We start from the raw sequence: 15,392 nt of genomic DNA on the forward strand, positions 1-15,392 counted from the left end.
AGTGCCAACAATAGTACCACCCGTACTTCAAAATTTTGAGGATTTAAATTTTTGGCTCTATTTTTGAAACCTTTTAGATCTATAAATACCCTACTCAAACTTAGTTAATAGAGCATCTATTCCTGAGTGAAGTGTTACAAGCTCTCGTTTGAAACATAGTTTGAGTCTCCTCTTTTTTTTGAGTTTGGTTAAAATTCTAAGTTTTAAAAGGTAAGATATCACTTATAAAAAAAGAGTGTGAAGGTCATCTTCTAAGCTTGAAAAAGGAAAAAGTTGTAACAAGGATAGTTGATCTTTATCCATTTAGAAAGAAGATTAATAGTAAAAGCCGATAGCCTTAAGGGAAGAGGAATCAAAAGTAGATGTAGGTTGGGAAGACTAAACAACTATAAATTGGTTTGCCTCGTTCTCTCATTTGGATTAACACTCAAGAAAGAATAAATGATATTCTCAAGTAATCAAGAGGGATACTCTATTATGCGTCCTCCCATATTGACACTGTATATGATATATGACATACACTTGAAATCATTCACAATGGTATAATTAGAGTAAAAGAGTCCAAAATTAATTTTTTTGGTTCATACTTATAAATTTTTCAAAATGAAGCCATGTGAATCTATTGATGACATATACACTCGATGTTATCAATGGATTAAAAGCTCTTAATAAAAATTTTATTAATCTTAAATTTAAAAGTGTGCTTCACTTGAAGTAAATATAATAAGTAATTAAAATAGAGAATAATAGTAATGAAGAGCAAAAAGAGAGTGCACACCAAATTTATAGTGGTTCAGTTATCATGACCTACGTCCACTCCTGATTCCTCTTCCGTCGAGGCCACCGACATACACTAATGGTCTTCCTTCAATAAGCGAAGACCAACTACTCTCTTACAACTCTTTCTCTTTTTCACAAGTTTAGGAGACAACCTTTACAAGCCTCACACTTCTCTTAGAATGATCACAAATCTAAAGAAGGAGGAGGAGGACACTTAGTATTTTTTCAATACTTTTACACTTAGCATTATTCACACTTTCATGCTCTTTCATGTAGGAAAGAGTGGGATATTTATAGGTCCCAATGACTTCAAAAATATAACTAAAAAGTGTCTCATCCCAGGTTTTTGGGGTATTGGCGATACCACTGCTAGTACTATAGACTAATATTGGGCAGTACCAACGAGGAGGTTGAGCCTCAAGCAATTCCACTATCTAGTCTGGGTGGTGCCATCGCCTAACATAGCTCCAAGTGGTTGAACGAGCCATTCAACTAGTCTAATTCAAACCTGTTTAGGGCCTAGTTAACCCCTAATTGAGTTAGTAGGATTTCTCCCAAAACTAACTCAAATTAAAAACCTAACTATGATAGTTAAGGCTAATACAATTATGATACAAGTAATTTAAGTTGTCTAGCATGTCAATTGTTCAACAGAACTCTCGATGAACTTCTAGCGATCTTCCGACAAGCTTTCGGCGAACTCCTGATGAACTCCCGGTGAACTTTCGGTGAACTCCCGATGAACTTCCAACGAGCTTTCGGTGAACTCCCGGTGAGCTTTCACTACATCATCTGATCATTCGGTATATCCCCTAATTCATCCAGCCCGATGCCCGATCATTGACTCCGACCCAACATTCGATTTTTCTCTAATTGTTTTACCTTTTTCATGATCGTAGTTAGTCCTGCATCACTTATCTTAACACATGGATTAGATCATTAATTCATTAATTGATTTTATCATCAAAATCTGAGATTCAATAATCTCCCCCTTTTTGATGATGATAACCAATTGATAATGGAGTTAACCTTAACTTTCCCTATCTATATGCCATATTGAGATAAAACAAACTTGAATTAAAAAAAAATCATAACTTTTGAATTCAAGTGAAACAATTTCGATTATAGTAATCATAGTACCTCTTTAGTCAATAGTTGTACTACTATGGTCCAGATTTCTAATGTGGTTGTGGCAATAATATAGTCTAGTGCCAACAATAGTACCACATGTACTCCAAAATTTTAAGGATTTAAATTTTTGGCTCCATTCTTGAAGCCTTTTAGGCCTATAAATACCCTACTCAAACTTATTTAATAGAGCATATATTCCTGAGTAAGTGAAGTGTTAGAAACTCTTATTTAAAACATAGTTTGAGTCTCCTCGTTCTTTTGAGTTTGGTTAAAATTATATTTCGTAGAAGGTAAGATATCACTTATAAAAAGAGAGTGTGAAGGTTATCTTCTAAGCTTGAAAAAGAAAAAAGTTGTAACAAGGATAGTTGATCTTTGTCCATTTAGAAAGAAGATTAATAGTAAAAGCCGGTGGCCTTAAGGGAAGGGGAATCAAGAGTAGATGTAGGTTGGGAAGACTAAACAACTATAAATTGGTTTACCTCATTCTCTCATTTGGATTAACACTCAAAAAAGAATAAATGATATTCTTAAGTAATCAAGAGGGATACTCTATTATACGTCCTCCCATGTTGACACGGTATATGATATATGACATACACTTAAAATCATTCACAAAGGTATAATTAGAGTAAAAGAGTCCAAAATTAATTTTTTTGGTTCATACTTATAAAATTTTCAAAATGAAGCCAAGTGAATCTATTGATGACATATACACATAGTGTTATCAATCGATTAAAAACTCTTAATAAAAATTTTATTAATCTTAAATTTAAAAAAAATCATTTCGATAAAGCCCATATCGAAAATGATATCGAAAGTGTGCTTCACTTGAAGTAAATATAATAAGTAATTAAAATAGAGAATAATAGTAATGAAGAGCAAAAAGAGAGTGCACACCAAATTTATAGTGGTTCAGTTATCGTGACCTATGTCCACTCCTAATTCCTCTTCCATCGAGGCCACCGACATACACTAATGGTCTTCCTTCAATAAGCGAAGACCAACTACCCTCTTACAACTCTTTCTCTTTTTCACAAGTTTAGGAGACAACCTTTACAAGCCTCACACTTCTCTTAGAATGATCACAAATCTAAAGAAGGAGGAGGAGGACACTTAGCATTTTTTCAATACTTTTACATTTAGCATTATTCACACTTTCATGCTCTTTCATGTAGGAAAGAGTGGGATATTTATAGGCCCCAATGACTTCAAAAATAGAACTAAAAAGTGTCTCATCCCAGGTTTTCAGGGTATTGGCGGTACCATCGCTAGTACTATAGACTGATATTGGGCAGTACCAACGAGGAGGCCGAGCCTCAAGCAATTCCACTATCTAGTTTGGGTGGTGCCACCGCCTAACATGGTCCAAGTAGCTGAATGAGCCATTCAACTAGTCTAATTCAAACCTGTTTAGGGCCCAGTTAACCCCTAATTGAGTTAGTAGGATTTTTCCCAAAACTAACTCAAATTAAAAACCTAACTATGATAGTTAAGGCTAATACAATTACGATACAAGCAATCTAAGTTGTCTAGCATATCAATTATTCAACGGAACTCTCGATGAACTTCCGACGATCTTCCGATGAGCTTTCGGCGAACTCTTGACGAACTTCCGGTGAGCTTTCGGCAAACTCCCGATGAACTTCCAACGAGCTTTCGGTGAACTCCCGGTGAGCTTTCACTACATCATCTGATCATTCAGTATATCCCCCGATTCATCTAGCCCGATGCCCGATCATTGACTCCGACCAAACATTCTATTCTTCTCTAATTGTTTTACCTTTTTCACAATCGTAGTTAGTCCTACATCACTTATCTTAACACATGGATTAGATCATTAATTCATTAATTGATTTTATCATCAAAATTTGAGATTCAATAATCTCTCCCTTTTTGATGATGATAACCAATTGATAACGGAGTTAAACTTAACTTTCCCTATCTATATGCCATATTGAGATAAAACAAATTCGAATTAAAAAAAAATCATAACTTTTGAATTCAAGTGAAACAATTTCGATTATAGTGATCATAGTACCTCTTAAGTCAATAGTTGTACCACATGTACTCTAAAATTTTAAGGATTTAAATTTTTGGCTTCATTCTTGAAACCTTTTAGGCCTATAAATACCCTACTTAAACTTAGTTAATAGAGCATATATTCCTGAGTAAGTGAAGTGTTAGAAACTCTCATTTAAAACATAGTTTGAGTCTTCTCGTTCTTCTAAGTTTGGTTAAAATTCTAAGTTGTAGAAGGTGAGATATCTCTTATAAAAATAGAGTGTAAAGGTTATCTTCTAAGCTTGAAAAGGAAGAAAGTTGCAACAAGGATAGTTGATCTTTGTCCATTTAGAAGAGGAATCGAGAGTAGATGTAGGTTGGGAAGACTAAACAACTATAAATTGGTTTGCCTCGTTCTCTAATTTGGATTAACACTCAAGAAAGAATAAATGATATTCTCAAGTAATCAAGAGGGATACTCTATTATACGTCCTCCCATATTAACATTGTACATGATATATGACACACACTTGAAATCACTTACGAAGGTATAATTAAAATAAAAGAGTCCAAAATTAATTTTTTTGTTCATACTTATAAAATTTTCAAAATGAAGCCAAACGAATCTATTGATGACATATACACCAATTTTATGGGTATTATCAATGGATTGAAATCTCTTATTTAAAAAGGGGGGGGGGGGGGGGGAGTGAATTAGTGCTTACGTTAAAAACATCGACGATTTAGAAAAATCATTTCGATAAAGTCCGTATTGAAAATGATATCGAAAGTATGCTTTACTTTAAGTAAACATTTGAAATCACTCATGAAGGTATAATTAGAATAAAAGAGTCCAAAATTAATTATTTTTTGGTTCATACTTATGAATTTTTCAAAATGAAGCCAAGCGAATCTATTGATGACATGTACACCCATTTTATGGGTGTTCTCGATGGTCAGTTGTCATGACCTACATCCACTCCTGATTCCTCTTCCATCGAGGCCACCGACATACACTAACAGTCTTCCTTCAATGAGCACATACCAATTGCTATCTTACAACTCTTTCTCCTTTTCACATGTTTAGGAGACAACCTTTACAAGCCTCACACCTCTCTTAGAATGATCACAAAGCTAAAGAAGGAGGAGGACACTTGGCATTTTTTCAACACTTTTACAACAAAAAATCTCAAGACTTTTGTTCACACTTTCATGCTCTTTCATGCGGGAAAGAATTTAAATGAAACCCTTTCTCCATCTAGCAACTTGGATGCATTTCTTCCAAAACATCCTTACCCAAGGAATGAAAGTATGTAGATGCTCATCCTAAGGAGCTAATTATAGGAGACACATTAAAAGAGGTTCAAACTCGTTTCTCTCTTAAGAATTTTTGTGTCAACTCCGCTTTTCTCTCGTAAATTGAACCTAAATGCATTGACGAGGCCTTGAAAGATGATTGATGGATTATTGTAATAAAAGAAGAGTTGAATCAATTTGAGAGAAATGAGGTGTGGAAGCTTGTTTCAAGGCCAAATGACCATTTAGTTATTGGTACTAAATGAATATTTAGAAACAAGTAAGATGAATTTGGTATCGTAGTTAGAAACAAAGCTAGATTAGTGGCCAAGGGTTTCAACCAAGAAGAATGTATTGATTATGAAGAAATATTCACTCTGGTGGTACGATTAGAAGCCATAAGGATGCTCCTTGCCAATGCTAGTAGTAATAATTTTAAATTATTTCAAATGGATGTTAAAAGTACTTTTCTTAATGGCTTTATTTTTGAAGAAGTTTATGTTGAACAATCTCCTAGATTTGAGAATGATAATTTCCCTAATCATATGTTTAAATTGACTAAAGCTCTCTATGGATTGAAACAAACCCCAAGGGTCAAGGTATGAGAGACTTAGCTCATTTCTTATGCAAAATAATTTTTCTAAAGGCAAGGTCAATACCATATTATTTATTAAAAATTTTAAAAATAATTTTTTTATTGTTCAAATTTATGTTGATGATATTATTTTTGGGTCTACTAACAAATCTTTATATGAATCATTTGCAAAAAGTATGAGTTTAGAATTTGAAATAAGTTTGATGGGGGAACTAACCTTCTTTTTAGGCTTGCAAATCAAACAACTTAATGATGAAATTTTTATTAGTCAAACAAAATATGCATTAGACTTGCTAAAACAATTTAATATGGATAGTTCGAAGGCTATCAATACTCCTATGAGTACCTCCACTAAGTTAGACATTGACGAAGGTGGAGAAAGCTTTGATAAAAAAGCTTATAGGGATATGATAGGTAGTTTACTATATCTCACTGTAACTAGACCAGACATCATGTTTAGCATAGAACTTTATGCTAGGTTTCAATGTAACCCGAGCAATCTCATTTAAAAGCTGTTAAAAGGATTTTTAGATACCTAAAAGGAACTTCTAAACTAGGATTATGGTATTCAAAATCTAAAAATTTTGAATTGCTTGGTTATGCCGATGCTGATTTTGCTGGTTGCCAAATAGATAGAAAAAGCATATCCAGAACATGTCAATTTTTAGGACATGCACTTGTCTCTTGGTATTCCAAGAAACAAAACTCGGTTGCATTATCCATAACCGAAGCTGAGTACATTGTAGCAGGTGCATGCTATGCTCAAGTTATATGGATGAAAAATACTTTAGAAGATTACGGAATTCACCTGAAGAATATACCTATAAAGTGTGATAACACAAGTGCAATATGTTTAACGAAAAATCCTATTCAGCACTCTAGAACTAAACATATTGATATTAGGCATCATTTTATACGAGATTATATTAATAACCGTGATGTTATCTTAGAATTTATTGACATGAAACATCAATTGGCTAATATTTTTACAAAACCTTTGATTGAGGAATAATTTGATTTTATAAGAAGAGAATTAGGTATGCTAAATTTCTCGGGTACACTAGTTCCTCTTTAAATTTTTCTCCGAATTTTCTTATGGAATTCTATCTTACAAGATCATTTATTTAAATCATGAACTTATGGCATGCATAATGAGTCATATGAACTTTATCATACAAATTTTATATGATGCGTATTTAAATTATGAACTTATGGTATGCGTAATGAGTCGTATGAGCTTTATCATACGAATTTTATATGATGGTTGCGTATGAATTTTATATGATGCATATATGAATCATGAACTTATGATGCGAATTTTATATGATGCCAATTTTATATGATGCAAATTTTCTTCTCTTACAAAAATAGAATTTATGATGTTTGTGTGAATGAGTATGTGCACTTCATAATGATAAAATCTTGCAAGAAGGATTCACACAATGGTAGCACCACACCTCAATGTAAGTAGTGCTCACTTCCTGTAGGTGGTGGCATCGCCTAGCTGGTCACGGGTTGTAGGCTGTAGCACCACCCAACCGGCGGTGCCACTGCCCGCAACTTGCCCTATATAAAGAACATGCTAGGGCTGACGGTAGAACTGACCCCAACCCATTCTACACTTCTTCAAAGAGCCCCAAACCTCTTGATCCTTATGCTCTCCCTCTAGCAACTCAAAAAAAATTCCCAATTTCTACTAAATCAAGGATCAATCTCAAACACCATCTTGGTGATTACAAGAAGGAAAAACTATTAAGGTAATCCCTAAACCAAATTGATTCCCCCTTTATATTACTTATTTTTGTCTTTTATTTGTCTTCATAATTATAGTCTCTATGACTTCTAGAAGATCCTCAAGGGACAAAGGGAAGAGGAGATTAGATAAAAACTATGACTCCTTACTTTTCGATTTCAATCAACATGCCCTTAAATTTCCAACCATATAATCTAGAAATGTTTATAAGGGTAAATATGTTGATTTAGAGAAATTAAGTGATTTGGAACCTATTCAATAGTTTGCTAACCTAGATATCCTACCAATCTTTCAAATATTTGAACCTATCTATCCTAAACTTGTTAGATTATTCTATAATAATCTGCATTGTGGATGGAAATGATAGGGTTTCCACGTATCTCTTAGGATATCATATACCCATTATGGATAGCGTAATTTGCAGTCTCATAGGAATTACGGAGAAAGAAAGAGGTTGTTATTTTAGAGGCCAATGAAATGAAGCATCATCTGGGACCATTTATTCTGAAGCATTAGGAACCATATTTGGTAATCCTAATTTGTTTATTCTTCGAAAAAGCTGTGAACATTTATTACCTTTCGATACCAAACTACTTCATTACATCTTGATAAACATTATAATTTTAAAATAATATCATCATGATGAATTTAACCAAATGGAAGTAGGAACGATGTATTGGATTATGAAAGGACATGAAAATTATTTTGGCTATCTAATTCAACAAAATATGATTGAACTATCGAAAAAGGATATAATGCTTCCATATGGTGTCCTGATCACAAGACTAATCCATGCTCATGACATAGTTATCCCACCTGACGAAGAAGTTATGAAACTAGATAGATTTAATGTCATAAATAGAAAACTATTTCGAAGATTAAGGTGTATATTTAGAAATGAGATATGAACTAGATTACCTAGAAGGACTGATCCTCTTCCTCCTGAACCAGAACCTAAAACACCAATATTTAGGGGTAATCAATCTCCTCCTATTGGGACCTTTGAGGCAACACCTCTAGTAGAGCAAGTCCCCCCCCCCCATCTACCGATGATATAGGGACTCGAATGGATCGATTTGAATAACATCAAGATAGATTTGAATAACCTCAAGATCAAATTTTAACTAAGTTATAGCAGATTCATCAATAGCTTAATACCTTGTTTAGACATTTTGACTTGCCACCACCTGAATAAGCTGTGTATGTCTTTTTACTGATGACAAAGGGGGAGAAGTGGACGAAATCCCTCTCTTTTATTGTGCTTACTTTGAAGTTGCAATCTTATGTTGTTTACTTTGATGTTGTAATCTTATGTTGTTTATGTTAGGATCAAGAGTCGGGGTCGGCACTAGGAGGGGGTGGGGGGGGGGGGGGGGGGGGGGTGAATTAGTGCAGTGGTAAAAATCACGTCTTCAAAAACTTCATTGCGATAAAATCATTTCCGACAAAAAATCGATTTCGGAAACTTAACTTGAAAGCACGTAATGAATTGAAGGCAATAAGCACTTAAGGAAGTTTGCAGTAAGGCAATAGCTGGAATGAAATGCAAACCAGAGAACACAGCAGTTTATAGTGGTTCGGTCATCATGACCTACATCCACTCCTCCGATTCCTCTTCCGTTGAGGCCATCGGCATCCACTAACGGTCTTCCTTCAATAGGTGAAGACCAACCACCTTTTACAACTCAATTCTCTTTTTACCGGGTTTAGGAGATAACCCTTACACCCCCACTCACTCCTCTCTCAAACTATTCTAACCCTTAGAACTTTGAGAGGAGCTCACACAAGATTGCAATAGCGTTTCTATACCTTTTACTCTCAATACTTGTATGCTTTAACCAGGGATGAGAGGGGTATTTATAGGCTTCAAGTTGATTCAAACTTGGAGCCTAAAACTTTCCCATCCCGGGTTCCCTAGGCACGGGCGGTACCACCGCCTAGGGTCAATCACACTGACACTATCCTGGGCGGTACCATTGCTTGGGGTGCAGTGCTGAGCGGTACCACTGCCCAGACTAGTAGTACCACCGCCTGGCACTCTGCTAGGGGCGGTACAATCGCCCAGACTAGCGGTACCACTGCCTGACACAATCTCAAAAACTATGCCACGATGGTGAGACTTCTTGGGGCACTGTTTGGGCTTCTTATTAGGACCAACACAATTCTTACATGGGCCTAGCTGGCCCCTAATTGGGTTAGCCCAAATCCAAGCCCAATTACGTGCTAACTACGAAATCCTAAGACATTTACTAAGCAAAACAAGTCCATATGTATATTCTTTCGATGAGCTTCCGGCGAACTTTCGGCAAATATCCCACGATCTCTCAGCAAGCTTCTAGACTTCACGACAATCTTCTTGACAAGTTCCTATGAGCTTCTCTGGCATGCTCCGAGACTTCTCGGCTGGTTCCTCCAAAACTTCCGATGAACGTCCGGACTTCCGATGAGCTCTTGAACTCCCAATGTAGTCGCATCCTTGACTCCGGGACTTTATTTTGCTTCATGCCTTGCTATCGTAGTTAATCCTGCACATGTAAAAACACACTTCGATCTAGACAATTAATACTGAGCATTAATCAAGTTGCCCGACATGTCATTGGTCCCTCGACGCTTCGTCCAATTCTTCGACGCATCGTCCTCTCTTGCAGTCTATTGCCCAATCAGCCAGTTGACTTTGCAACTCCAATATCCTTAGTGCAATATCCGCTCTTCTTGGCCCGATGCCAAAATCCACGGCCCGAGGCCTTCTATCGATATGTCGACCGATTTACCGGTCCGACGTCCAATCTTTTGACATGCTCTCCTCTAGCATAACTTGATTCTTCCTACTTTAATTGTCTCAACTTGATCGAAGCATCCTGTATCACTCAAAACGTAGATTAAAACATAAACACATATAAATTGATTTCATCATCAAAATACGAGATTCAATCATCTCTCCCTTTTTGATGATGACAACCAATTGATGATGGAGTTAACCTTAACTCCCAGAGTTTAAACAAACTCCTCCTATCAATATGCCTTATTGATAGAAACCAAGGTCTGCCGTACCGAAGCGTACCGCCCGTACCGGGCGGTACGTACCGATCCGACAGGTTACCGGTACGCGGACCGCCCAGTACCGCTACAGTGCTACAGTACTATACTGTAGCACTGCTACAATATGAAAAAATAAAAAAATTATTTGGTACACCAGGGTGTACCGCTCGGTACGCCCTGATGTACCGCCTAGTACACCGGTACCGTACCGTACCGAGCCCGGGTCGAAACGCCGATACGGTACGGTACAACGAACCTTGATAGAAACTCTTGGATTCAAAAATCCAAGCAAACATGTCATGATCAAATCATACATGACATCAACATACTTCTTCCCCTTTGTCATCAACAAAAACATAAACACAGAACGCAGATTAAAACATAAACACATATCAATTGGTTTCATCATCAAAATACGAGATTCAACAAATGTGGCACTTCACAAACATGAGAACCACCTTCCAAAGAACAGGAAGGATTTGAGACATAAAACAATTGAAGACTACTCGAGCATAAGCTCAAGTGATAGTGAACTTGAACTCCTCACAAATAAATTTAAAAAGTTAATGAAACAAAAATTAAATAACAAAAAGAATGTAACTATTTGCTTTGAATACAAGAAGAAGAACACAAATTGGGATGAATTGAGCTTCTCTGAAAATGATAAGAAAATCAACAAAGGCGAGGTGGCAAACTATACCTTAACCGCTTTCAACGATAAGGGAATCGAAATCCCTCTAATTTATTTCGAAATTACTTGATGCTTTTCATGAGGCATTTTTTTTTTGTTTAGAATAATTTTTTTTAAAAATTACATGTTTAAAAATGAAAATGCAAAAATTAGGATCATTCTTATCATTCTAGTAATTTTAAAAATGATCATGAAAACTGCATGTTTTATGATAATGTAATAAAATATTAAATATAAATCTAATGATTGTACATCTAGTAAGATTAATCTTATATATGTGCTTAAGAAGCAAGAATGTGTATTTTGATGATTTTCATATTGCTTTTCAATGGCGATGCATGGCTTTTGTATGGAAGGCTTGATACCGGGGAGGGTAAAAAATGCAGAATGGATTTCTAAATAACACCAATGGAAAATTTGTTCAGATAGAAAATGTCACAGTAGACAAGGAAGAACTGATACCAGAAGCAGTAACGAAGCAGCTTAGATAAAAATGAAAAGTAGCTCACCACCAAGTTTAAAATCACAATGGGATATAGAAAGTTCACCACCCAACGAAAATTAAACGAGGATACAGAACTAGAAAATAAAAGACTCACCACTCAAGGACGCATCCAAGAGATACAGAGTTTAAGGGGTTCTCTAAGAGCTTCTGCCCAGATATCATCGGTTTCTAAAAATCCTTTCTAAGTCCTAAACACCAAAATAAATACTAGTGCATGAAACAACCCTTCATGCATAGGGAATTTCGAAGTGTTTACAGCTACTAACCAACTATTTTAATGTACTCATTGGTAATGAAGAAATGTTCACAGCTGTCAACCAACTCCTTTAATGCATTCCTTTGTCTTGAAGAAAAGCACCTTGAAACAGCTTTAACTTTGTGCAGAGAATATGCTGATGAGCTGTCATATTTGAGTATGCTGAGATAAAGATTATGAGGCATCATTATTGACTGAAAAAGATACTAGATCATAATCAAGGCTCATATAATCAGATTGTAGTAAATTAGACACTCCCGTGTCAATCTCCCCCGGTTGAATGAGACTTGTCCTCAAGTCTTCGTTTGATTCATCAACATGATTATTAAAAGGACTCAAATCAGCCACATTAAATGTTGGGGATACTCCGTAATCTTCAGGTAGCTCTATCTCATAAGCATTTCTGCCAATTCTCTTAAGCACCTTGAATGGACCATCAGCCTTTGGTTTCAATTTTCCAAATTTGCCCGGTGGAAACCTCGCCTTCCTTAGATGAATCCAGACCAAATCACCTGCATTAAACTCCACATGTTTTCTGTGTTTGTTGGCAGCATGCATGTACCTCTCATTTTGCTTCTCAATGGTTGCTTTCACACCCTCATGCAGCTTCTTTATCTGCTTAGCTCTTTCATCAGCATCTCCACTAAATTGCTTTGTTGTAGAATGAGGGATTAAGTCCAAAGGACTAGTAGGATTAGCACCATAAACAACCTCAAAAGGACTCTTACCGATACTATGATGCATAGAACGATTGTAGGCAAACTCAATTTGTGGAAGAATGACATCCCATTGCTTAATATTCTTGCCAACATAGCTTCTAAGCAAATTTCCCAAGCTTCGGTTTGTTACCTCAGTTTGCCCATCGGTTTGTGGATGATGCGAGCTGCTGAAATTCAAAGAAGTACCCAGCTTCCTCCAAAGAGTTCTCCAAAAATGACTAACAAATTTTGAATCTCAATCAGACACCATAGTTCTTGGAATACCGTACAATTTAACAATCTCCTTAAAATATAAATCAGCAATATGAGATGCATCATTTGATTTATTGCATGGAACAAAGTGAGACATTTTTGAAAATCTGTCAACAACAACCATGATAGAATCCTTGTTCCTTTGAGTTCTTGGCAGTCCCAAAATGAAATCAAGACTCACATCCTCCCAGGGAGCATTTGGCACTGGCAATAGAGTGTACAAACCAGAATTTTGAGTTCTTGTTTTTGCCAAATGACACACTCGACATTGCTTTACATGTCTTTCCACATCTCTAAACATCTTAGGTCAATAGAAATTTGATTGAATAAGAGCTAAAGTTTTATCTCTATCGAAATGTCCACCCAAAACACCACCATGAGCTTCAGCCAGAATTACTTGTCTCAAAGAACAAGATGGAACACATAAAGCATTAGCTCGAAAAAGAAAACCATCAAAGATCGAAAATTGTTGAAAGGAACCTGATTTGCAATTCTGCCATATTGAGCCGAAATCCACATCATTCTCATAGAGATCTTTGAACGTCTCAAATCCAACAAGTTTAACTTCCATTGCTGATAATAAAGAATGCTTTCTGCTCAATGCATCAGCAACCACATTTTGAACACCAGATTTGTGCTTAATTGTAAAGTTATAAGATTGCAAAAACTCCACCCAAGCTGCATGCCTCTTGTTTAGCTTGTGTTGGTGATTTATGAACTTTAATGCTTCATGATCTGAATATAGCACAAATGGCTTGGCAAGAAGGTACTGACTCCAATGAGATAAAGCTCGATATATGGCATAGAACTCCTTATCATAGGTAGAGTATTTTCTTTTTGTATCTTTCAGCTTTTCACTAAAAAATGCAATCAGCTTTTTGTCTTGACTCAAAACAGCACCAATTCCCACATTAGATGCATCACATTCAATCTCAAACACATTGTCAAAATTTGGTAGAACTAAGATAGGAGCTTCGGTCACCTTTCTTTTTAAAAGCTCAAAAGCATCATTAACCTCATTAGTCCATTTGAATTTATTACATTTCAGACATTCGGTGATTGGAGCGACAATAGAGCTGAAACTCTTGATGAATCTTCTATAAAAAGATGTTAAGCCATGGAAACTCCTCACATCATGTAATGAAGCAGGTGTTGGCCAATTGAGAATAGCTTCAACCTTACTTTGATCCATCATGATTCCATCTTTTGAAACAACATACCCCAAAAACACCACACTAGAAGTAAAGAAATCACATTTCTTTAGATTAGCATAAAGTTTTTGCTGCCTCAAAATAAGAAAGATCTCTTTCAGATGACTCATATGCTCCTCTTCACTCTTGCTGTACACCAATATATCGTCAAAATAAACTACAACAAATATTCCAATGCATGGCTTAAGTATGTGATTCATAAATCTCATGAATGTGCTAGGAGCATTAGATAGTCCAAATGGCATAACCAATCATTCATATAAGCCTTCTCTAGTTTTAAACGCTGTTTTCCACTCATCTCCGGGCCTCATTCTTATTTGGTGATAGCCACTCCTCAAATCAATTTTAGAGAAAATATAAGCACCACACAATTGATCAAGTAAATCATCTAACCTTGGAATAGGAAAGCGATAGTCTACTGTGATTTTGTTGATGGTTCGATTGTCCACGCACATTCTCCAAGAACCATCTTTCTTAGGCACCAACAAGGCTGGAACTGCACAAGGACTCATGCTCTCACGAATTAACCCCTTTTTCACTAATTCATCAACTTGCCTTTGAAGTTCTTCATGTTCTTTAGGACTCATTCTGTACGCAGCCTTATTAGGTAGAACAGCCCCCGGAATAAGATCAATGTGATGTTGAATGTCTCTCAAAGGTGGAAGGCCATGTGGAATCTCTTCCGGTATAACATCTTGAAATTCTTCTAGGATTGGTTGCATGATTTTCGGTGTCTCCTTATGTTGTTCGTTCTCCTCTACTACCATTAGGGCCAAAACATGACCGCCCTTGTCCAATTCATATCTGCATTCTCTATAAGAAATAAAAGCACTAACTTCCTTCTTTAGCGCACTGATTTCGGAAGGTTGTAATGGAGCTAAGATAATCTTCTTTTCATTCACTTTAAAAGAATAAGTATGTTTATAACCATCATACATCACTCTTCTATCATAATGCCAAGATCTTCCCAATAGTAAATGACAAGCATCCATAAGGGCAACATCACACCACACTTTATCTTTATAATACTTGCCAATAGAAAATGAAACTAAACATCTTTTAGTTACCTTGATGTCATTTCCTTTTTGCAACCAACATAATTGGTATGGATGTGGATGAGGGATCGTATCCAACTTCAGCTTCTGCACCATCTCCAACGA

The sequence above is a fragment of the Musa acuminata genome, chromosome BXJ1-8 (assembly GCF_036884655.1).
Source record: "Musa acuminata AAA Group cultivar baxijiao chromosome BXJ1-8, Cavendish_Baxijiao_AAA, whole genome shotgun sequence".
Taxonomy (NCBI): Eukaryota; Viridiplantae; Streptophyta; class Magnoliopsida; order Zingiberales; family Musaceae; genus Musa; species Musa acuminata.